The sequence below is a fragment of the Hemiscyllium ocellatum genome, chromosome 43 (genome assembly GCF_020745735.1).
Source record: "Hemiscyllium ocellatum isolate sHemOce1 chromosome 43, sHemOce1.pat.X.cur, whole genome shotgun sequence".
Classification (NCBI taxonomy): domain Eukaryota; kingdom Metazoa; phylum Chordata; class Chondrichthyes; order Orectolobiformes; family Hemiscylliidae; genus Hemiscyllium; species Hemiscyllium ocellatum.
In genome coordinates this window covers 28,731,882-28,755,284 of record NC_083443.1, presented here as the reverse complement: position 1 = coordinate 28,755,284, position 23,403 = coordinate 28,731,882, and the positions used below count along the sequence as shown (strand labels likewise).

The window sequence follows — 23,403 nt, the reverse complement described above, 5'->3', positions numbered from 1 at the left end:
TCAATAACTGTCACATTATCTTGAGCTCAAGGAACATTGGTCTCAAAATTACACTGAGATATAGCACCATGTGATGGCTTGATGAATTTATATGAAAGTTTGTCATTCCCTCTCTTAGAGGTATTAACTCCGCAACATTTGTCTGGCAAATGAATGTCAGTCGAACTGTTTTATCTTTTTGTACCCTTGACTTGAACAGTTTAATTGCATGTTCCATTCTGAAGGATTTAAACTGTATCTAGTGGATGACTTGTCAAAGGTACAACTGTCATGGCCAACCTCTAGATGATGTTCCCCAAGTTAGTGCAGTTTCAGGAAGATACCCCAAACTGAGGCAGAGTGATTGCCCCCCCCCTCTTTTATTAGGTGCAAGTGGGTTCTGCAGATGCTGGAGATTAGAGTCAAGATTAGAGTGGTGCTGGAAAAGCACAGCAGGTCAGGCAGCATCCGAGGCACAGGAAAATCGACGTTTCGGGCAAAAGCCCTTCATCGATCATTCCTGATGAAGGAAGGGCTTTTGCCCGAACCGTTGATTTTCCTGCTCCTCCGATGCTGCCTGACCTGCTGTGCTTTTCCAGCAACACTCTCCTCCTTGATTTAGCTACTCGGTTGCCATAAGATTAATTTGTAAAAGATCCCTTCCTTGTGGATGCCTTTCTTCCAAACCTATTGAAATGATGTTTTAAAAGGAGCCAATTTCACTTGACTTTCTTGAGTTAATAACAAAGTGAGTTTTTTTTAGTTAGTAAACCCATTAAGTAACAATGGTGCAACACAGGGATTAGAAACAAGACGTGAATTCAAAAAAAAGGTAAATTCTCTAGGACAATCAGAAGAGTAGGGAGTGGACGTTGTACTGTTAAAGTGAATGTTACCAGTAGCATTGACATTGGTAGGAGGACAGTCCATCTTGAGATTCTTGAATTTGCAGTCTGCTTACAATACCTTGTCGTGGTTGCCTTTGATTGGTTTGCTGGCTGACTGGCTGGCTTTTAGCGCGAGTGTCTTTTCCCTTCCTTTATCTCCATTGCAAAGGTGTTTCATGGCTGCTATCAGAACTATGACTTTCTCAGTCTACACACTAGAATATTAGGCCACAAATACCCACAGCTGAAAATGTGTTGCTGGTTAAGGCACAGCAGGTCAGGCAGCATCCAAGGAACAGGAAATTCGACGTTTCGGGCCAGAGCCCTTCATCAGGAAGGGCTCTGGCCTGAAACGTCGAATTTCCTGTTCTTTGTATGCTGCCTGACCTGCTGTGCCTTAACCAGCAACTCATTTTCAGCTCTGATCTCCAGCATCTGCAGACCTCACCTTTTACTCACAAATACCCAGAATTGAAACTTGCTTTTCACCCTGTCCCTGTGTGTTCTTCAATGTAAATGTTTCTCTTGGCCTGACTGCTGTCTTTGTTTTTCATCAATTTCAATTCTGAACTATTTCCCAGATGATTACAGGTTCAGTTTGTGTTGCATGCTTTGATACTTTTCAGGGGTAACATTCCAGAGCCTCTCTGTTCTGAATTTATATCTGCTGTCATTTTGCGGTATCAATTCTCTGTTAAAAAACTTTGGAATTTCAGAGTTTGATGTGTCCTATAATCCGTGTTCAGGAGACTCTAAACAGAAATCCTAATTGATTAAAACCACTCTACAATTAACAGGAGGGATATGGTGTGTACAGTTCCATATTGGAAGGAAATATTAGATTAGATTAGATTCCCTACAGTATGGAAACAGGCCCTTCGGCCCAACAAGTCCACACCGACCATATTGGAAGGAAATATTGATACAGAATTTTCAATCAATAATTGGGCAAAACATACCTTCTTTTCAGGTGTCGCTTCTCTATGTTGGTGACTGGTGTAAATGTTTGAGAGAAATCCATTGTCTGGGAAGGATAATGGGTTGTGCTGGGAGACAGGAGAGGGTCATGGGAATAATTAAGAACTTATTCCCCATTGATACACCCTTCCCATACAAATATGGTAGTCGGTAGCCGGTGTTGGACTGGGGTGGACAAAGTTAAAAAATCACACAACACCAGGTTGTAGTCCAACAGGTTTATTTGGAAGCACTAGCTTTCGAAGGTTGTGATGAAGATGATGAACCTGATGACGGAGCAATGCTTCAAAAGCTAGTGAATCCAAATAAACCTGTTGGACAATAACCTGTTATGTCATTTTTAACCTAACACCATACAAATGGGAATTATCAAAATATCACAGAGGAATTCTCTGTCAGAAAGCTCTCTCCAAAGCAATCTTTGGAGCATTGGGCATCCTGTTGTTTTCGCTATGTTACTATCTCATTCTGACAATGATCTTTGTTTCAATTTCTCTTGTGACTTTCTTGTTGTCTCGTCACAACAGGTTTAAATTTCTTCTTTGAACATATTCTTAGAACCATCGAATCCCTACAGTGAGGTAGCAGGCCAATCAGCCCATTGACTCCACACCAATCTTCCAAAGAGCATTCCTACCCCCAGACTCACCACCCTATACCCTGTAACCCTGTATTTACCATGGCTAACTCACCTAACCTGCACATCTTTGGACTGTGGGAGGAAACTGGAGCACCCGGAGGAAGCCCCACACACAGAGAGAATCTGCAAACTTCACACAGACAGTCGCCTGAGGGTGGAATCGAACCCAGGTTCCTGGTGCTGTGAGGCAGCAGTGCTAACCACTGAGCCATCGTTAGAGAGGAAATTATATCATTTAGCCCATTGAATTATCTCCATGAAAGAACTCCTGATACATTCTCTTAACAGTCCAGGATATAAAATCAGTTCTAGTTATTTCCTACAGCTAGTTTTGTTTTCCCTAAATGATTTTGTGTCCACTGTTAACCTGGAGCTGCTAACCAACAGAAATTGTTAATCGATATTTCTCTGACCTTATTGTGTCTCCAGGTCTAAGCCAGCCTCAGTTTCAATTGTAGGTTGAGGTTTGCTCCAGGACTTGAACACACAAACTAGACACACCAGTGCAGTAGGCAGAAGTGAGTACTGCAGATGCTGGAGATTAGACTCAAGATTAGAATGGTGCTGAAAAAGGGTTGATGAAGGGCTTTTGCCCGAAACATCGATTTTTCTTGCTCCTCGGATGCTGCCTGGCCTGCTATGTTTTTCCAGCTCCACCTTAATCTTGACATCAGTGCAGTAGTTGAGAGAATGGTGCATTGTTGGAGATGCTGTCTTCGATTAATATGTTAACAGATTGGCCTTTCCATTTGGACATTAGGTGACACTGTTCAGTGAAGGGCAGTGGGTTCCACTGGTGTCCTGGCCAGCACTTCACTTCTAAGAGAGACAGATTAGCTTTTCAATCACCATCTGTGGGAGCCCTATGTACAGAAACTGGCCTCCGTTATAGCAGCACTTCATATGTAACAGGGAGCCACATAAATGCAAGTCCACTTCCTTCTTAAATTCTGTCCAAACTGCTTCCATTCCTCATATCTTGGTTATTTCGATGGCTGTTGTGAAACGTCAGTTTCAGAACCCTGTTTTCCCATCTTGGTTCATCTTTATACATGATTCTATGCTCCATTACTTCCATCTGTTGACCAGCAGCTGCTTCTACCTGTATCTCAGTAAGGCCAATAATGTCAATATTTTTGTTGGCTAATTCCAACAGTTTATACGTAATGCTTCTTCCATTAGTATAAAAGCATTTTAGCTTATCATTCAGCCCTTCCATATCCTTACTAAACCTTTTATTGTTTTAATATTTCTGTTTACCCTGAACCTTATTACTTCCTTCTTCCTTTTCGTTAATAATGTCCAGTTGCTTATCTGTGTTCACTGATTTTGTTTTTAGTCGCTCTGCTTGTCAGATCCTATTGAACTGAACTCCAATTAGTTCTTTTCAGCTCTGAGCCAATTTCATAGCCGTATGTCAAAGTCTGCTTACGTGCAACCTACCCTCTCAGCTTTCTGTCATCTAGAAAGGATTTTCAAAATCCCAGGGAGCTTAAAGTGGACAAATGGGCAGAAAACTAGACCCCAGGATAAATGAACAACAACTAGCCACAAAAAGACATGACCCTCTCTCACTAGTATCCTTACATACAGGTGCGGAAGGAAATCACTTTGACAGTGGCAACACATCCATCCTAGGAGAAGCCAAACAGAGACACGCATGAGAATTCCTAGAAGCCTGGCATTCCAACCAGAACTCTATCAACAAACACATCGACTTGGATCCCATTTACCAACCTCTGAGAAAAAGAACATGAAATGACATCACAGGAAATGAAATCATCAACCCAAGGAAACCTAAACACATAAATAGAAAGTGGGCCATGCCACCAGTGCTTCATCCAGAGGCTCACTGATGATGCTACCTAGTATGGTGACAAAATGTCTGAAAACGAACCTTCCAGCTCAGCGAGTGATGCCGAAGGTTCAAATCTCAGACCTGCATGGACAGCTGCCTCCTGGCCAGGCATAGTGCTTGATATGGACTAGTGCACCTCAAAGGACAAAAGATATTAGCCCCTTCTTAATACTCTGTGTTCCAAAGTAGAGGGACCAATGTACAAAACGCAACACCTTCCCTCAACCCGGCTTCAACATTCTGCCCAGAAATGTAACCCCTCTGTCCCAAGGGTGCTCCTACTCCTAGCCCACTAATTTTGCATATATCTCCAAGCGTTCATTGCTCAGACCTTCGAGTATAGGAGTTGGGATGTCATATTGAGGTACAGGACATTGGTGAGGCCTCTTCTGGACCGTGTCGTCCAGTTATAGGAAGGATATGACTGAACTGGAGAGGTTTACCAGTATGTTGCTGGGTTTGGAGGGTGTGAGTTATAAGGAGAGGCCAGGTAGGATTGGACTTTTTTCACTGAAGTGTAGAAGGTTGAGGGGTGACCATATCGAGGTTTATACAATAATGAGGGGTACAGATAAGGTAAATGACAGATGTCTTTTCCCTAGGGTGGGAAATTTCAAGACAAGGGGACATATTTTTATGGTGAGAGGAGAAAGGTCTTAAAAAATATGAGGGGTAATTTATTTACAAAGAGAATGGTTGGTGTGTGGAATGAACTCCCAGAGGAAGTGGTGGATGTGGGTACAGTTACTATGTTTAAAAAACATTTACATAAGTACATGAATAAGAAATGTTTGGAGGGATATGAGCTAAGCACAGGCAGGTGGGACTAGTTTAGTTTGGGATTATGGTACGACCGGATGAGTGGACCAAAGGGCGTGTTTCTGTGCTGTATGGCTCTATGATTCTATGGCATCCCCGTTTGAAGGTGCCCCTGAGTTATATGACCTTCCCCTGGGGCACCCACCTTTCTGCATGGAGCTGCTGAGGCTTCTGATTGGATCAGCAGCATCAGGGATCCACCCAGAGAACCAATTAGGAACTGAGATGCGGTCAACTGACCAACTGAGTTGGTCCCTCTGTTGACAAGTGCAGAGCTCACGATCCACTTTTCACCTCAATCTCAATAGCAACAGCACAATAACCCTCTAGAGGGCTGCAGGATGGATTAATAGGTGGGTACCTTAAGGCTGAGAGGGTCATGAGAATGACACTGATTCATGACAAAGGAAAGCAAACTCCCACCCCTGGACACTTGGCCAGAGAGGAAGGAGATCACCAGAGCCAGATGAACATGCGGGGACAGGAGAAGGCCTGGGACCAGACCAAACCGGACGGATGTGTCGTAGACGGGAACTCATCAGGAATTCTGAGCAAACCTGCAAAAGTAATAGCAGACACAGGGCTGTGTACGTGAATGGAAACTAACAGGAAAAGAATTGGTAAAAGCAGAGGGCAAACTGGTGATTTTTCAGTGTACTTGTGAGTTGAATTGAGCCTTCATCCTGATTTATATAGGTTTCAATAATTTGTGGCTAGAAGTTACACTTGTGTAAGCGGTATGACATGAATAGTAGATCTCTAGACTATGAATATCCTATCTTGGCCGAGTTGTAGAATCATTGAGTGTACCCCAGACAGAAGGATAAATGAGATGCAATTGACACTTAATGGAAATCAAAAGTTCATAAAAATAATTTAATCATATGTAACGAAGTTCGCTTTCGGTTACATAGGTCTCTAGGCATCTGGTTTCTCCGAGGGTCCTTCAGCTCATTATGTCATTGTCACTCTCTGTGTGATCAGTTCACCTTGTGCCATTCCCTGCTTTTTGTTCTACGAGACTTTCCTCCTCAGATAACGATCCAATTCCCTTTTGAAAGTCTTTGTTGAATCTTCCTCCCTGAGACTCTAAGGCAGTACATTCCAGAACCAAACTACTCGCTTCTCCTCCAGTCACTGCTGCTTCAGCCACCTTAAATCAATGTCTTCTGATTATTGATCCTTCCACCAATGCGTGTTGTTTCACCTTATCTGTTCTGTCGCCTCCACCAAATTTCCTCTCAGTTTTCTCTTCTCCAGGGAGAATAGCCCTCAGTTTCACATTTCAATGGAGTATACCTTAGTATCCCCACAGTGTGGAAACAGGCCCTTTGGCCTAACAAGTTCACACCGACCCTCCCAAGAGTATCCCACCCAAACCCATTACTCTACATTTACCCCAGCCTAATGACCTAACCTACACATCCCTGAACACTATGGGCAATTTAGCATGGCCAAATCACTTCAGCTGCGCATCTTTGGACTATGGGAGGAAACCGGAGCACCCGAAGGAAACTCACTCAGACACGGGCAAAATTTGCAAACTCCATACAGACGGTTGCCCGATGTTGGAATCGAACCCGGATTCCTGGCGCTATGAGGCAGCAGTGCTAACCATGTGCCGCCTTGGGATACTACTACACAGCAGTGGTATTGTCATCTCTTGGAAATGTTGTGAATGAAGATGCAAAACAGAAATGTGTTCTGGATACAAGTGAATCAGCTTTCATTATCTGAGCTGGAATTAGCTAGTTCCTGCTTTGCTATTAGTTAGATAGAGACAGAAAAAAGAACTGCAGATACTGTAATCCAAAGTAGACAGGCAAGAGGCTGGAAGAGCACAGTGGCTTAGTAGTTAGCACTGCTGCCTCACAGTGCCAGGGACCCAGGTTCAATTCCTACCTCAGGCAACTCTCTGTGTGAGTTTGCACATTCTCCCTGTGTCCGCGTGGGTTTTCTCCGGTTTCCTCCCACAATCCAAAAATGTGCAGGTTAGGTGAATTGGCCATGCTAAATTGCCCGTAGTGTTAGGTGAAGGGGTAAATGTAGGGGAATGGGTCTGGGTGGGTTGCTCTTCGGAAAGTCAGTGTGGACTTGTTGGGCCAAAGGGCCTGTTTCCACACTGTAAGTAATCTAATCTAAAACAAAGCAAGCCAGGCAGCATCAGGAGGTGGAGAAGTCAATGTGTCGGGTGTAACCCTTCCTCGGGACTGGGGGTGGATGTAAGGAGAGCTGCAGATAAAGGAGGTGGTGGGGCAGGGTGGTGAAGTGGGGAAAGGTGAAGACAGGTAGAAGGTACAACCTGGTTGGTCAATGGGAGGAATGAATCTGGTTGATGGTGGGGAAGGGCTGGTTGAGTTCTCCAATTTCAAATAAACTCCCTTCCCATCCCTGCCACCAACCAGGTCATACCCTCTACCTGCCTTCATCTATCCTCACTTCACCACCCTGCCCCTGACACCCAGCTCCTCCCACACCCACCCCTATTCCCGAGAAAGGGTTACAACCAAAACGTTGACATCTCCACCTCCTGATGCTACCTGGCTTGCTATGTTCTTCCAGCATCCTGACTGTCTACTTTGCTATTAATTAGAGTCATAGAGATGTACAGCACGGAAACAGACCCTTTGGTCCAACTCATCCATGCCGACTAGTTATCCTAAATTAATCTAGTCCCATTTGCCAGCACTTGGCCCATATCCCTTTGACATCCTTCCCATTCATATACCCATCTAGATGACTTTTAGACGTTGTAATTGTACCAGCCTCCATCATTTCTTCTGGCAGCTCTTTCCATACTTGCACCACCCTCTGTGTGAAAAAGTTGTCCTTTCGGTCCCTTTTTAATCTTTCTCCTCTCACCTTAAACCTATGCCCTCTAGTTTTGGAGTCCCCTACCCTGGGGAAAATACTTCTATTTGCTCTTTCTATTTACTTCAATTACTCCTATTTACCGTTATGTCTAACCTCTGATGCCAAGACTGTTTAAATCTCAGATGTAAAATATGGATTATAGCAGTCTGATACAGGCTGTGGTTATATGCATCTTGGAGACATATTAATTTTTATTTTAACCAGCTTTGCCAAAAATTAATAGTCAGATCATGTAACAGCTTCTTTTTCTTGGGAACTTTCTATGCAAAAATATACAACAATTGGCCACACTTCAGAAGTGCTTAAGTTATCCTGAAGCGCTTTGGAACAGCATGTTAATATGAAAGGTGCTACATAAGTGCACTTAATTTTCTTTGCTCAGCAAAGCCATGACATGCAGCATTGCCAAATAGGAATGGGGAGTGAAAATTCTTGGGTGTTCCTGATTATTCCCTTTTACGAGCAACTCGACAAATATAGCCCCTCGAGTTGGCTGTTAGCTAAGGGTTTCAGCGTAAATAGCTTGTAATTAGATATTGTGAAATTGGAGAGTTGTGTAGAGCAATACAGTATCTCCAGGGGAAATGGAATGTGTTTTGTTTCTTCAAGAATATAATAGTGTCATACAAACCACAATTCTATTAACTGGCCTCAAAATCTCATCTCCAGCATTGAATTAGCTAAATCTAAAGAATGTGTTGGAAAACAAAGCATTGGTTAGTTCATATTGAGTAGTGAGGCGCTGCAAAGTACAGTTGCACATTTATACAAATGTGTCAACGTGTAATTTTCATATCACTGATTATTTTATCGTAACTTATTTGAACAGCTGGTACAGTGCTTTCTTTGACTTTTTTGAAAGCATCTGCTTGCTCGATCTTTGAGGGACTGTGGTTCTGCACACCCTTGTCCTCCCTTACACTCTCCTTGCTGGACATGAGTGGAATGATTAAAAAACCAAAATCAGAAACAAAAACAGAAATTGCTAGAAAAGCTCAGCAGGTCTGGCAGCATCTGTGGAGAGAAATCAGAGCCAGACCGAAACCATTAACTTTGATTTCTCTCCACGGATGCTGCTGGACTTGCTGAGCTTTTCCAGCTGTTTCTGTTGTGAGTGGAATGATTTCCTGATTAAGTAACATTCAGCATTTGTTTCATATGACATGCAGGAAGCATTCTTTTCATTTGTGATGCCACCTATAAAGTTGACCTTCTGGTTTCAGGCAGCTTATAGTATAGATTCAGCAGGTGGACACTTCATTCTGAAAGCTCATGTTCCAAATTGAAAGCATCAGGGCTGTCATTCAGTACAGGAACAGCCAATTGCCCCAGCCTCCAGGAATGGTTCCATGATGTTATATTATTGCTCTTTTCTCTGAGAATCCTATGCTTTTCAAAGATTGCCAGTGCACCCTGATTCAGTAGCAATGTTTTTGTCCCTTCTATCGTACATCTGTTACTTTGGTGAGACACTTTACAGCATGAGCTTGAGATGAGGGACTATGTAGAGTAGGATTTTGCTTTTAGGATAGCTCAGTGGTTAGCTCTGCTGCCTCACAATGCCAGGGACCTGAGTTCAATTCTACCCTTGAGCGACTATGTGGAGTTTGCATGTCTCCCTGTGGAGGTTTGCTTTAGTTACCTCCCACAGTCCAAGAGTATTTGGTTAGGTGTATTGACCATGCTAAATTGCCCTCTAGTGTGCAGGCTAGGTGGATTAGTTATGGGAAATGCAGAGTTATAGGGATAGGGTCAGTGTAGACTTGATGTGCTGAATGACCTGCTTCAGGACTGGTAGAGATGATATGATTTTGCTTTGGAAATCAAGACCTTCCTATTGGTTTTCAACATTGCATAAGACATAACTGATACATCAGTAGCCCAGTCAAGGCCTACCTCTGAAGAAAGATTTGTCTTTTATACTTTATTGAATCCCAATACCTTAATATAAGACACTGGCCCACCCAAATTATTTAAAGCAAAGAGTGAGAATGGACTGCTGGAGGGATTTTCTGAACCTGTAACAGGCTTCAAATGGAATTAGTGTCAAGATTAGAGTGATGTAGGAAAAGCACAGCAGGTCAGACAGCTTCTGAGAGCAGCAAAATCGATGTTTCAGGCAAGAGCCCTTCATCAGGAATGAGAATTTCAAATGAAATTATTTACTTGTCATAGAATCATAAATTACAAAAGGAATTCTTCAGTTCATCAAGTCTGCAATAACTAAACAAACCCGTCACTAAATAACGCCAGCCCCGCTTACCAGTATTTGACCTGTAGCTATGAATGTTGTGATATTTCAAGAGTTCACCCATGTACCTTTTAAAGACTTTGAAGCTCCACGTCTCCACCAGGCTGTGCATTCTCGTTTCCTATCACCCTCAGGTGAAAATCTTTTTCTTCAAATCCCTTTCTGTTTAAAATGAAGTTGCCTCAGTATTGTTCTTTCAACTGAGGGGATCAGCTATTATAGAACCCCTACAGTGTGACAGCAGGCCATTTTGCCCATCGAGTCCACACCAAATCTCCAGAGAGCATCCCATCCATTCCCTGTAACCCTGTATTTCCCATGGTTAACCCACCTAGCCTTCATATCTCTGGACACTACGAGCAATTTAGCTCAGCCAATCCACCTAACCTGCACATCTTTGAATTGTGAGAGGCAACTGGAGCACCCGGAGGAAACCCATACAGGCAAAGGGGAAATGTGCAAACTCCACGCAAACTTCCTGAGGCTGGAATCAAACCCAGGTCCCTGGCACTGTGAGGTAGTAGTGTTAAGCAGGCAGCATCTGAGGAGCAGGAAAATCGACGTTTGGAGCAAAAGTCTTTCATCAGGAATAATTTAGACTCTGGTTTCCAGCATCTGCAGTCCTTGATTTTACCTCGTAGTGTTAACCACTAAGTTACCATGTCCACCTGTCCATGTCCTTCGTAATCATGTACACCTCAACCAGGTCACCCCTCAGTCTTCTCTGCTCTAAAGAAAGAAACCTGAGCCTATCCAGTCTCTCTTTGTATTTGAAATGCTCTATCCCAGGCAATATCCTGGTGAATCTCCTTTGCATTACCTTTAGTGGAATCAAATCCTTCTTACAGCATGGAAACCAGAACAGCAGATAGATGCTATGTGGACAACTAGTCCTGCTCAATATCTCCCACAAACAGCGAGAGACAGATGACTGTTCTTGTATGTTGGTGCTGGTTTTGGATATTGGTGGTGCTTTAGTGATAGCATTGGGACATTTTCAGATAGCACCAGAAACTCTTTGGAAAAAGCATCTGATTCAACATTTCTCGTGAAGAAAGTGGGAGGGGCGTGAAAGAGAGGAAGATAATTGCTGACCTGTGGCCAGCGGGTGAAACAAGAAAATACAAGAGCTTCTCCTTGTATTTATTTTTTTCGACCTAAAAAAAAAGTGGCTTTTGCACTGAAACCACTTCTGGAAGAGTCCATTAAAAGCTTTGGTCGTGTTACGTGGATTAAGCTTTTATCCATTTAGATGTCGTGAATCATTTCAGTCATCAATAAGAAATTTCCCCTGAGATAGATGTAATCATCATCTGTTGAGTGGCAGCACATCAGGAGCAGGGGAATGGTTTGCCTTTTATAGATTTGAAAAACTCCTTCAAAAACAGCACTGCATTATCTCTGTTTGCAAATAAATAATTTGGGCAGGTCAGTTGTTAGCCCACCAAACCAAACTATTTGGGGTGGCACGGTGGCTCAGTGGTTAGCACTGCTGCCTCACAGCACCAGGGACCCGGGTTTGATTCCAGCCTTGGGGCGACTGCCTGTGTGGAGTTTTCACATACTTCCTGTGTCTGTGTGGCTTTCCTCCAGGTTCTCTGGCTTCCTCCCACAGTCCAAAGATGTGCAGCTTAGGTGAATTGGCCATGGGAAATTGCCCATAGTGTACAGGGATGTGTAGGTTAGGTGCATTAGTCAGGGGTAAATATACTATAATAGGGTAAGGGAAGGAGTCTGGGTGGGTTAACTCTTCAGAGGGTTGATGTGGACTTGTAGGGTCAAAGGGGCTATTTCCACACTGTTGGGATTCTATATTATGATAGTGTTAATCGAAACAATGGGTCATGCACAGGCTAAATGTGAGAAAGCCATGGGTGAAATTTGACTGTCTCTACATCCGCAGGAGAGGGCTGGCAGATGGGGGGGATAAAATGGAAGCATTCTACCACCTTCAGTGATATTTTAAAAGAGGTGGTCATGGGATCAGGTAGACCACCCACACCTGGGCAAACCGAAACACTTAAATGATCAGTTAATGACCTCCTCCCTGGTATTTGACAGCAGAAGTGGGGACAAGGTGCACAGACCATGTGGCAGAGCCAATCTTTTGTGAAAATGTGCTTAATTAGCTGTTAAGGTAACTATAAAATTGGTGATCTCATGAAATGCAAAACTGCTGGGTTAAAGCAACTTCTTGGTTTAAGTGTCATACAATATAAACTTTGTTTTCCATTTACATTGGTACACAGAGACACAAAAAAGTTGCAGGAGTAGGCCATTCGGCCCTTCTAGCCTGCACCACCGTTCAATATGATCATGCCTGATCATGCAATTTCAGCATCCCAACTCCCATTTTCTCTCCATACTCCTTGATACCCTTTAGCTACAAAGAACAAATCCAGCTCGCTCTTGAATATATCTAACAAACTGGCTCCTGCAGCTTCCTGTGGGAGAGAATTCCACAGGATCACAACTCTCCCAAGTGGATGGCTTACCCCTTACTCTTAGACTGTGACCCCTAGTTCTGGACTTCCGCACCTAGCTTGTTCAGTCCCATCAGGATTTTGTATGTTTCTATCAGATCCCCCCCTCATTCTTCTCAATTCCAGTGAATACAAGCCCAGTCGATCCAATGTTTCTTCATATGTTAGTCCTGCCATCCCGGGAATCAGTCTGATGAACCTTTGCTGGACTCCCCCAGTAGTAGGAATGCTGTTCCTTGGACTAGGAGACTATATCTGCATATCTCTATCACTATGACAATTTCTTGCAACGTTGTCTGGTGATTCAAGACATAAACCTTGACAATACGTCTCTTCTCAGCCACTTTCAAGTTCTGAAGAATGGTCACTGGACCTGAAATGTTAACTCTGATTTCTCTCCACAGATGGTGCCAGACTTCCTCCAGCAATTTCTGTTTTATTTTTCTGATTTGCAGCATCTGCACTTCTTTGGGTTTTTTGCTTAATTCTGACTTTAAAGCGAATGGAGGTAAATTTCCAAGCCTCATTGGTAACTGCAGGATCTATCGAACCCACAGCCCCTGATAGAGTGTAAAGTGCTGAAAAACTTTACAAATGCTAGTCATTAGCTTTCTGCCCCATTTCTAACAAACCCTCTATCCTACACTATGAATGAATGAATTAACGGTCAGCTTAAAGCCCCTAACCTGCACCTTTTTTTTGATTTCCAGTATCAAACATCAATATATTGAAATTTGAATGATTTTCGATCAGGCAATTGAATCATATCTGAATGAAACATCAGAACAAAACATTTCATTCCCTGGGCTGGACACTGATTGACAGGGCAATAGTTAGCTTTAACTGAAAATGCAATAGTTAATCCCTTCTAGTGGGAACAGACTGCTTTATGGTGAAGGTGACTGGGGGAGATTGGTGAAAACTGGTAGAGAAAAGCACTCCCATATCTGACAGAAACGTACTGGTTGTTAGTTGGGAAGCATAATGCAAAAAGTATCTGTTAATGGAGAAAGGCAGGTGAAATGCTGATCTAATGTGGTAAAGGGATAAGTCGGCAGTGTTGTGATGAACTGAGGAGCACATTCGACAAGCAGAATGGAAGCCTCATAGCTTTTTGACAGAAATTCTGTTTTGTCTCAACTAACTTTTCCTCAAAATAGTTTTTTACATTTGACTGTGATCAATGATTAAAATTACGAAACAATATAAAAAAATCATTGGGTTCCTTATTTCAAGCAAAATAAAATGCTGTATAATTTCTTATTACATCTTTCAAACAAAACCTGCAGTATTTCCTGAACCTCTTTGAAGTGCAATGATTTTTATCAGAGAGTAACAAGTATCTCCAAAAGCAACAAAGTGAATGGCCAGTTGACCTATTTTTGATACCACTCTCTAAGGAAGTAATATAGGCCGGATTACAGGGGCAGACTCTTCTTTTAAACAGTCCCATACCATAAACCTACAGACAGGATTTAGGCTTAACACCTAAGTCAAAGGTGTCACCTCCAACGATACAGCACTACCTCAGTGCTAGAGTGGAGTGTCGCTGCAGGTTATGAATGACACCAATATTTTAGTTGCCTTGGTATTTCCTCATTGTTGGCAGGAGAAAGAAAATCTGAAAATTCACATATTTGGGTTGTCTCCAAATAATGCCCTATTGTGGTTTTCAGCAGAGACCCCTCTGGCAGAATTCATCTCTCACTTTTTCAAAGTCATAGAGATGTACAGCACCGAAACACACCCTTCAATCCAACTCATCCATACCCAATATCTAAATTAATCTCGTCCTATTTGCCAGCACTTGGCCCATATCCTTTTGAACCCCTCCTATTCATGTACCCATCTAGATGCATTTCAGATGTTGCAATTGTACCAGCCTCCACCACTTCCTCTGGCAGTTTATTCCTTACACACTCCACCCTCTGCATGAAAAGGTTGCCTTTTAGGTTCCTTTCAAATCTTTACCCCCTCATCTTAAACCTATGCCCTCTAGTTTTGGACTCCCTTGCCCTGGGGAAAAGACCTTGACTATTCACCCTATCCATGCCCCTCATGATGTTATAAACCTTTATGAGGTCACCCCTCAGCCTCTGACGCTCCAGGGTAAATAGCCCCAGCCTCTCCCTATGGCTGAAACACTTTGAACCTGGCAATATTCTTGTAAATCTTTTCTGCAACCTTTCAATTTTCTCAACATCCTTCCCATGGTAGGGAGCCCAGAATTGAATGCAGTATTACAAAAGTGGCCTCACCAATATCCTGTACAGCCGCAACATGTTTTCTGGGAGCTGGCAAACAAATCATCTTTTACCTCTGGACTGGCTGCCTCTGACCTATCGTCACTCTGTACTGGCCTCCAGAGTATGAGTGTTGTTGGGATCTAAGCTGGAAGAGAGTATTACCGGGTTGGGAGGGGTCTTTGATATTGGCAGTCCTTCTGCTGCAGCGAGAAGTCTAGATGGAGTCAATGGGTGGAAGATTGGCTTGTGTGATGGTCTGGGCTGTGTTCACAACTTCCTGTAGTTTCTTAATGGTCCTGGGCAGAGCAGTTGCAGTACTGGGCTGTTATACACCCAGATAGGATGCTTTCCATGGTGCATCTATAAAAGTTGGTGAAGGTCCTTATGGACATGTCAAATTTCCCTAGCCTCCTGAGGAAGAAGAGGAGTTGTTTTGCCTCAATCTTCACTACTTGCTACACGGACATATTTCACAATGACTATAAACTAAGCATATCTCAGGAAGAATGTACTGGCCCTGGAGCATGTTCAGAGGATGTTCACAAAAACGAAAAGCTCAATATATGAGGAACGTTTGAGGATAATGGGTCTATACTCGATGGAGTTTAGAAGGTTATAGGGGGATCTAATTGAAAGGTACATAATACTGAATGGCCTGGTCAGAGTAGACGTTGGGAAGATGTTTCCATTGGTAGGAGAGACTAAGACCCAAGGGCACAGCCTTAGAGTAAAGGGAAGACCTTTTCGAATGGAGATAAGGAGAAATCTCTTCAGCCAGAGTGTGGGGAATCTATGGAATTCATTGCCACAAGAGGCTGTGGAGGCCAGGTCATTGAGTGTATTTAAGACTGAGATAGATAGGTTTTTGATTGCCAAGGGGATCCAGGGTTATGGGAAGAATGAGAGAGAATGGAAATGGGAAACTTATCAGACAAGGCTGAATGGCAGAGCTGACTCGATAGGCTGAAAGGCCTAATTTCTGCTTCTCTGTCTTATTGTCTTATGCATCCTGAAAGAATGAGCTGAATGAGGGTGTAAAATGGCAAAATGGAACAGTCATGCCATCATAGTTTTGAAAGGTCAACTCTGTTTCTTTCTCCATGATGTTGCAGTTTCTCCAGCACTTTCTGGGTTTCTTTAAGCTTCAAGAATAGTCCAATGCCCGGTAAGTTGGTCACAGGTAATAGTGATTCTTTTCATGCAAGTGCAGGGTGGTTGTTGCATAGACTGAAAGAGATTAATTGAACAGGATGTTCACAGGATTCATTGGTGCTGGTCTGTGATCTCTTTGTGCTCAGAAAATATTTACTAGTTTGAATAGACCAATTAAGTTAATCAGTTACCTAATCAACTACACTTTGCATTTGTATGGTACAATGTGTCTGTAAAGCATGCAAAACAACACTTTTCACTGTATCTCAGTGCATGTGACAACCACAAACCACACTCAGGCTCAAAGTATTGGAGATGGTGGGGCTGAAATGGGGAAGAAACAGAATGGGGAGCTGATCAGAGCAGGGGACAGACCCTGACATTAATGGGGTGCTTCCCAAACTTTTTCCTCACTGTGACTCTATCATTAGGCTTGAAAATTGCCATGATTCTTCGTGGAAAACAAGAGGTTGGGGGGAAATATATGAGAGCAAATGAATGCAAAGGAGTGATATAGTACTGAAGAGCAGGTCATACCAGGTCAGACTAAACCATCCAGAAGAGTTGTAAGACTAACCTTTCTGCTCTGAAGGCGGTGTTAACTGGAGCTATGGTCATTACCCAATATCCACTTAACAGATACATACCAATCTAGTCCTCAAAGCTGTTCTGGAAGTGCTGATGTTTCAACCTTTCCAACTGGAGTCCCTCCTGTGAGAATCAAACAAAAAGGAAATGCATCAGTAGCTGCATAAGATGAAAACTGGAGAGGAAGGCAGCCTTGGGAACCTGTCGTCACTCAGCATCCCATGTATAAAATAACCCAACACTGGCAATGCTGGAGGTGCCAAACAGCAGAAGAAAACAAAACTTTTGTACAAGAATGTCTGAGTCTCTTCTCTGCACCACTCAGAACATCCACCTTCACAAAGTGGACATCAGGATCACAACGGGGTAATAAGCTGAAAGTTTGGAGTGGTGAGCTGTGAGCTGGCCCCTTCACGCTCCCTGTCTCTCTCGGATCTTCACTCCAACCCCCCAGCTCTCGTATGTTTTCCCCCAACCCGACCTCCCCAAACCTCTTGTTTTCAATTAAGAATCATGGCAATTTTCAAGCCTAATGATAGGATCACAGGGGGGAAAAGGTTTGGGAAACACCCCATTAATGTCAGGGTCTGTCTCCTGCTCTGATCAGCTCCCCATTCTGTTTCTTCCCTGGGACGTTCTCCATTCCAGCCCCACCATCTCCAATATTTTGAGTCTGAGTGGTTTATGGTTGCCATGTGCACTGAGATACAGTGAAAAATGTTGTTTTGCATGCTTTACAGACACATTGTACCATATAAAGTGGATCAGGGGAGCTGAACAGAGAGCACAATACAGTGTTACAGCCACAGAGAAGGTGTAGAGAGTGAGACCAGAATTAACATCTGAGAGGTCTGTTCAAAAGTCTAATAACAGCAGGGAAGAAGCTGTTCTTGAGTCTGTTCATACATGTATTCAAACTTTTAGATCTTCTACTTGATGGATTACAGTATAGAAGAGGCCCTTTGGCCCAACAAAGCAGAAGTTGCTGGAACAACTTGGAGATAAATCAGAGTTAACATTTCAGGTTGAGTGACCCTTCCTCAGAGCTGATGCTAGCTAGGAAAATGTCAATTATGGCAGCTTGGAAAATGCCAGTTAATAGGCCCTTTGACCCTTTGAGTCTACGCCCACCGATCTACTCTAATCCTACTTTCCAGCACTCGATCCATTGCCTTGAATGTTGTCATTTCAAATGCTCATGCATGTACTTACCTGCTGGTCATCACTGTGGGTCCTGTTGGGGGTCCTTTTCCAAGGGGACGGCATTTCACTGAGACCCCACAACAGCACATAATTCTCAGGTGGCCCTTTAACTGAAAAGCTACTGTCAGAAAGTTTATTTTTGCAGAGCCCACTAGATGGGGCACCCTGCTGTACGGTCAGGCTGAGAAACAGCAGAGGAGAGTGGTCACACCGGCGCTGAATGGTCTGAGTACTTTCCACCCTTACCAGGGTGGCTCACAATGATAGCAAACAGAGATTAATACTAAAGGAAATTAACTTCCTGCCATCGGATCCATATCTCTGTGCGTGCTCATTTTATTCCTTAACTGAGAAATATTAGTTGACACAGCAGTAAAGGTTAATTGCTCCCAGCGAGATGTTTTGATAATTGCCTGTGTGTGGAACAGGGATGTAAAAAGGTCCCAATTTAGCTGTGTGTTATCCTGAAAGGTATGGGGGATGGGAGCAGGTGGCTGAGGGGTTGAAGAACAGGTGCTGAGCTGCGTTGATTAAAAACCATTATGAATATTATTCTGTTTAATGGCATAAAGCAGGAAGCTCAACATTTCATTTCAAATCAATAGGCAGGCCCAGTCCCGCACTGCAGGATGGACGGCTGTAATTAATCTGCTCTCACTGGGGGAAGCAAGCAAGAGTATCCACAGTCCACGAAAGCATCAGAAAATGAGGAGTCGCTGTTTAACTGCCTAGATAAGACTTTAATCTCCCCTGTTATCATACACGAGCCATTAAAAACACAGCAGCACAGCCAGTGCACACTGGTGCAATCAGGTCCATTAGTTGCCATGGTAGCCAAGACAAAGGTTAAGCCATTTTCCAGTAGATCAGCAGCAGGGATTCTAGCAATATGCCAACTTATTGCCAATCTTTTTAATTAAAAACCTCCTCCTTGGCCTGTATTAACAGAAGAGGGTCTTTCACCCACAGTCAGGGTTGAATTACTCAGCTTCGATCCCCATGCCCTGGCTCACCATGAACCTCATGAATTTGCAGGGGACTGATGCAGTAGAAGAAGACGGAGCAGGATGTCAAAAGAAATGGCAGGAGGTAACCAAATGCACATCAAAGCTCAGTCGTTTGCATCTAGTTGGCAAGAAACAGTAGGAGGTGGGGCCTTTGCATTTTCCGAGCCTTTGATTTGTTTGCCAGTCGAAGCACAAGTTAAGCTTAAAACGCGCAAATTTTAATTTCCCCTTCTGAAAGCAGTCCCTTTCACTGCTTTCAGGGATCGGAACCCCTTGAAAGGTAGGCTCCCTTCAAAATGTATTTGAAAACAATGTATGGACCCCTTCCCATCTCCATCCTGCCGAGACAGCACAGATTTTGAATAACTTCAAATTGGAAAGGTCTCCTCAATGTGCATTTGGGGAAGATTAATTAGTTGGAGCAGGAATCTCAGACTCTCACCTTCCCCCAAGTGCATTCAGAAAGAGCAAAAGAGGGCTCAATTTTCACTAGGTTGGAGAGGTTTGGTTTTTTTTTCCCCACTAGGGATGGATGGAATTGCTGTAATTTTTAAGCGGGATGCTCAGGTTTTACTTATTACATTGTTACTCCAGGCCTGAACTTGCAGGATTTCCTCTGGATTTGAAGCTGAGAACAACCAACAATTATTCACCCATGATGTTAGTTTCAGTTTCGTTGATGAGTTCTCACCATGTTACGTTGTTGTACACACCCTGCTTTATTGCTAAATTCAATGTAATATTAGATTACCTACAGTGTGGAAACAGGCCCTTTGGCCCAACAAGTCCACACCGACCCTCCGAAGAGTAACCCACGCAGACCCATTTCCCTCTGACTAATGCACCTAACACTATGGGCAATTTAGCATGGGCAATTCACCTGACCTGCTCATCCTTGGAAGAAACCAAAGCAAACCCACACAGGCAGTCGCCCGAGGCTGAAATCGAACCTGGGACCCTGGTGCTGTGAGGCAGCAGTGCTAACTACTAAGCCATCAGGATTATTTAAGGGTTTGCTTTGACGGGAGTCATTACTCCTCCTGCTGAATTGTCCATTAGGGTGACAGATTTCACTATGCATGTGGTATGGAGGCCATGCTGACTGGAAACAGGCCCTTCAGCCCAACACCAACCCTCCAAAGAGTAACCCACCCAGACCCATTTCCCCTCAGACTGATGCACCTAACACTATGGACAATTTAGCATGGCCAATTCATCTGGCCTGCAGGAAGAAAATCATGCAGACATGGGAGAATATGCAAACACCACACAGACGGTCGCCCAAGGCTAGAATCAAACCTGGGACCCTGGTGCTGTGAGACAGCAGTGCTAACCACTGAGCCACAGTGCTGCTTCTATTGTGGGGGATGGGAAGGAGGTGCTGGTAATCAAACTCACTATTCCATGGGTCACACCATCAGTTTTGATTCAATTACCAAAATGACCAATTGTTTCCAGTTCCTATTAAGAAACTTCCACCAGGCTTGTTAATGAACTCAGAGTAATTCATGTATGAAATATAAAACAACACATATGCTTTAAAATACATGGGAAATCTGGTTACCATTTAAAATATAATTGATAGTTAGGGGCCAGTTAGCTCAGTTGGCTGAATGGCTAGTTTGCAGAGTGATGGAACTATAGTGACTTTACCTTAATTCATAACTGAAATTAGATCCTAAAAACAGATGCACTTTCATAATACAAAGCCAACTAAAGACTCTCCAGGGATATTTTTAAAAGGGCAATAGAAAAGTATTCCTAATAAAAACCAGAAGATCTATGGATGCTGTAAACCAGAAACAAAAACAGAAGTTGCTGGAAAAGCTCAGCAGGTTTGACAACATCTATGCAGAGAAATCAGAGTTAACATTTCTGGTCAAGTGACCCTTCCTCAGAGAAGTCTTATTGGCCAAAGGTCTGAAAAACAGGATTTTTTTTCTCATTTTCATGATCTACTGGGTTTCTTGTGGACAAAATCGAATTGCTGACAGCTGTAGAACTCCTGGATGATATTCCAAACAATGGCCCCGTTTTAGAAAAACAAAATATGTTGATGCTGGAAATCACATAAAAACAAAAAATGCTGGAGAAACTCTGCAGGTCTGGTTGTGTCCATGGAGGAAGAAGCAGAGTTAATGTTTTGAATCTTCTTCAGAACTTTGTCTCCACAGGCCTGTCTGGATTGAAATCTGTGCCATATTGCAACTAACTCCATTTTATTACCCGTTTCTTACAACCCTGATCAAAATTTGGCCTTGAATATATTCAATGATTCAGCTTTCATGGTCACTGGGGAAGAGAGTTCCACTCATTGAAGAAATTCCTCCTTATCTCTGTCACATATGGGGGACTCTAGTATTAAGCTAAAAAATGATATCTCTAAGCCAGACCATTAAGGGTTAATTGTTAAGCTTAATTGGACATAACAATGTGCAATTGACATAAAGTGGAAAAGTACATGAAGAACAGGCCTAATACAAAAACAACCTGCTTTTGACTGGGTGGAAATTGCCTGAGCTTGAGGGGCAATGGGAACCATCTGTTCGTGCGGTCAACATGGGGATACCTAGTTTGTTTTTCACCTGGTTTTGCAGGCTGGAGAACTACTGAAGCTACTACCAAATGGTAATTATAGAACATAACCAGGCCAGTATTAATATCAGGGACTCCGTCCCACTTGCTGGACTTTGCCCATGAGACCAAGTTTGTGAGATCAGGCCATGGATTTCCACCATGGAATTGGGGATTGAGGCCTAGAGCTGTGCAAACTGAGATCGAACTTTGATCTAGCTCCGTCACCAAAGAGTCCCTGGTGGGTAGAAGACTGGGAGATTTGCTCAACGTGGGTTTAAGAAGATAGATTCACTCATTAGATTGCATATAAATTAAAGTAGATAAAGCTAATAAATTGTCTTGTTTTATTTATTTTGACCAGACCTTAAAGAACCTGTTAGGTCCTTTCAGCCTAACTATATGGAGACATTAAGCTATGGATGTAGGTTTATAAACCTACACCCAGAACCTCAACCTGAACTACAAATCTTCTCAAAACACACTAACATTAAACTATGTTCCATATTTCTAGGTTTCCCCCAGAGAAGAAACATCCTTTCATTATCTACCCGTCAAGCCCTCCTCAGAATTTTTGTTTGCTCCAATAAGATCACCTCTTAATCCTTCATAAGTGATAATCCTCCCTCTGCTTAACCTTTCCTCCAAGGTCATCACATGAATCAGCCTAGCTATGGGGAAGGGTGGTGTGGAGTGATATTGTCACTTGAATAGTAATATTCTGAGAACATGGGGATGAACCTTATCACCACAAATGGTGAAATTTGAGTTCAACAAAATCTGAAATTAAAGCTAGTCTAATGGTGACCATGAAAGCATTTATGATTGTTGCAAAAACCAACCTGGTTCACTCGTACCCTTACCTACAAATGACTGCAGACACACAGAAATGGGTCTCTGAAATGGATTATCTACCAAATCACTCAGTTTGTTGGTAGTTATAGAGTCATACAGCACAAAACTGACCCTTCGGCCCAACTCATCCATGCCAACCAGGCTTCCTAAACTGAACAAGTCCTATTTGCTTGCTTCTGGCCCATGTCCCTCACTGCCCTTTCTATCCATGCGCCTGTCCAAATGTCTTTTAAATATTGTAATTGCACTGACCTCGATCACTTCCTCTGGCAGCTTGTTCCATATATACACCATCCTCTGTGTAAAAAGGTACCCTGTCCGGTGGCTCAGTGGTTAGCACTGCTGCCTCACAGCACCAGCGTCCCAGGTTTGATTCCAGCCTCGGGTGACTGTCTGTGTAGAGTTTGCACATTCTCCCTGTGTCTGCGTGGGTTTCTTCTGGGTGCTTTGGTTTCCTCCCACAGTCCAAAGATGTGCAGGTTGGGTAAATTGGCCACGCTAAATTGCCCATAGTGTTAGGTACATCAGACAGAGAGAAATGGGTCGGTGTGGACTGGTTAGGCTGAAGGGCCTGTTTCCACTCTGTAAGGAATCTAATCTAATCCCTTTTAAATCTTTCCCCACTCACCTTAAACCCATGTCCTCTAGTTTAGACTCTCCTACACTGGGGAAAAGACTAGGGCTATTCACCTTAGATGTGTCCCTCATGATTTTGTATAAGGTCATCTCTCAGCTTCCTATGTTCCAGGGAAAAAAAAACCCAGCCTTCCAGCCTTCCCTTATAACTCAAACCCAGAAGTTTCCCAATCGAGAGTATACAGACAAATTTCCAAGGAGAAAACTGCACTGAGACAGCCTGGCGAGACTGTTGCACACCATTATTCTAATTAACTTAGTGGGAAACATGCGTGCTTTGGAGTCAAGAAACTTGCATTCTATGCCTAGAGTTAGGGCACTTGACCACGCAATCCAGACTGACAATCCCTGTGCCTTTGTAGAATCACAGAAT

At 43.2% G+C, this 23,403-nt stretch overlaps 1 pseudogene; it reads left to right on the top strand.

The window, feature by feature from the left end:
* The first annotated feature begins 5,546 nt into the window (after positions 1-5,546).
* LOC132834967 (heparan-alpha-glucosaminide N-acetyltransferase-like) overlaps positions 5,547-23,403 on the top strand; it is a 133,772-nt pseudogene continuing 115,915 nt past the window's right edge.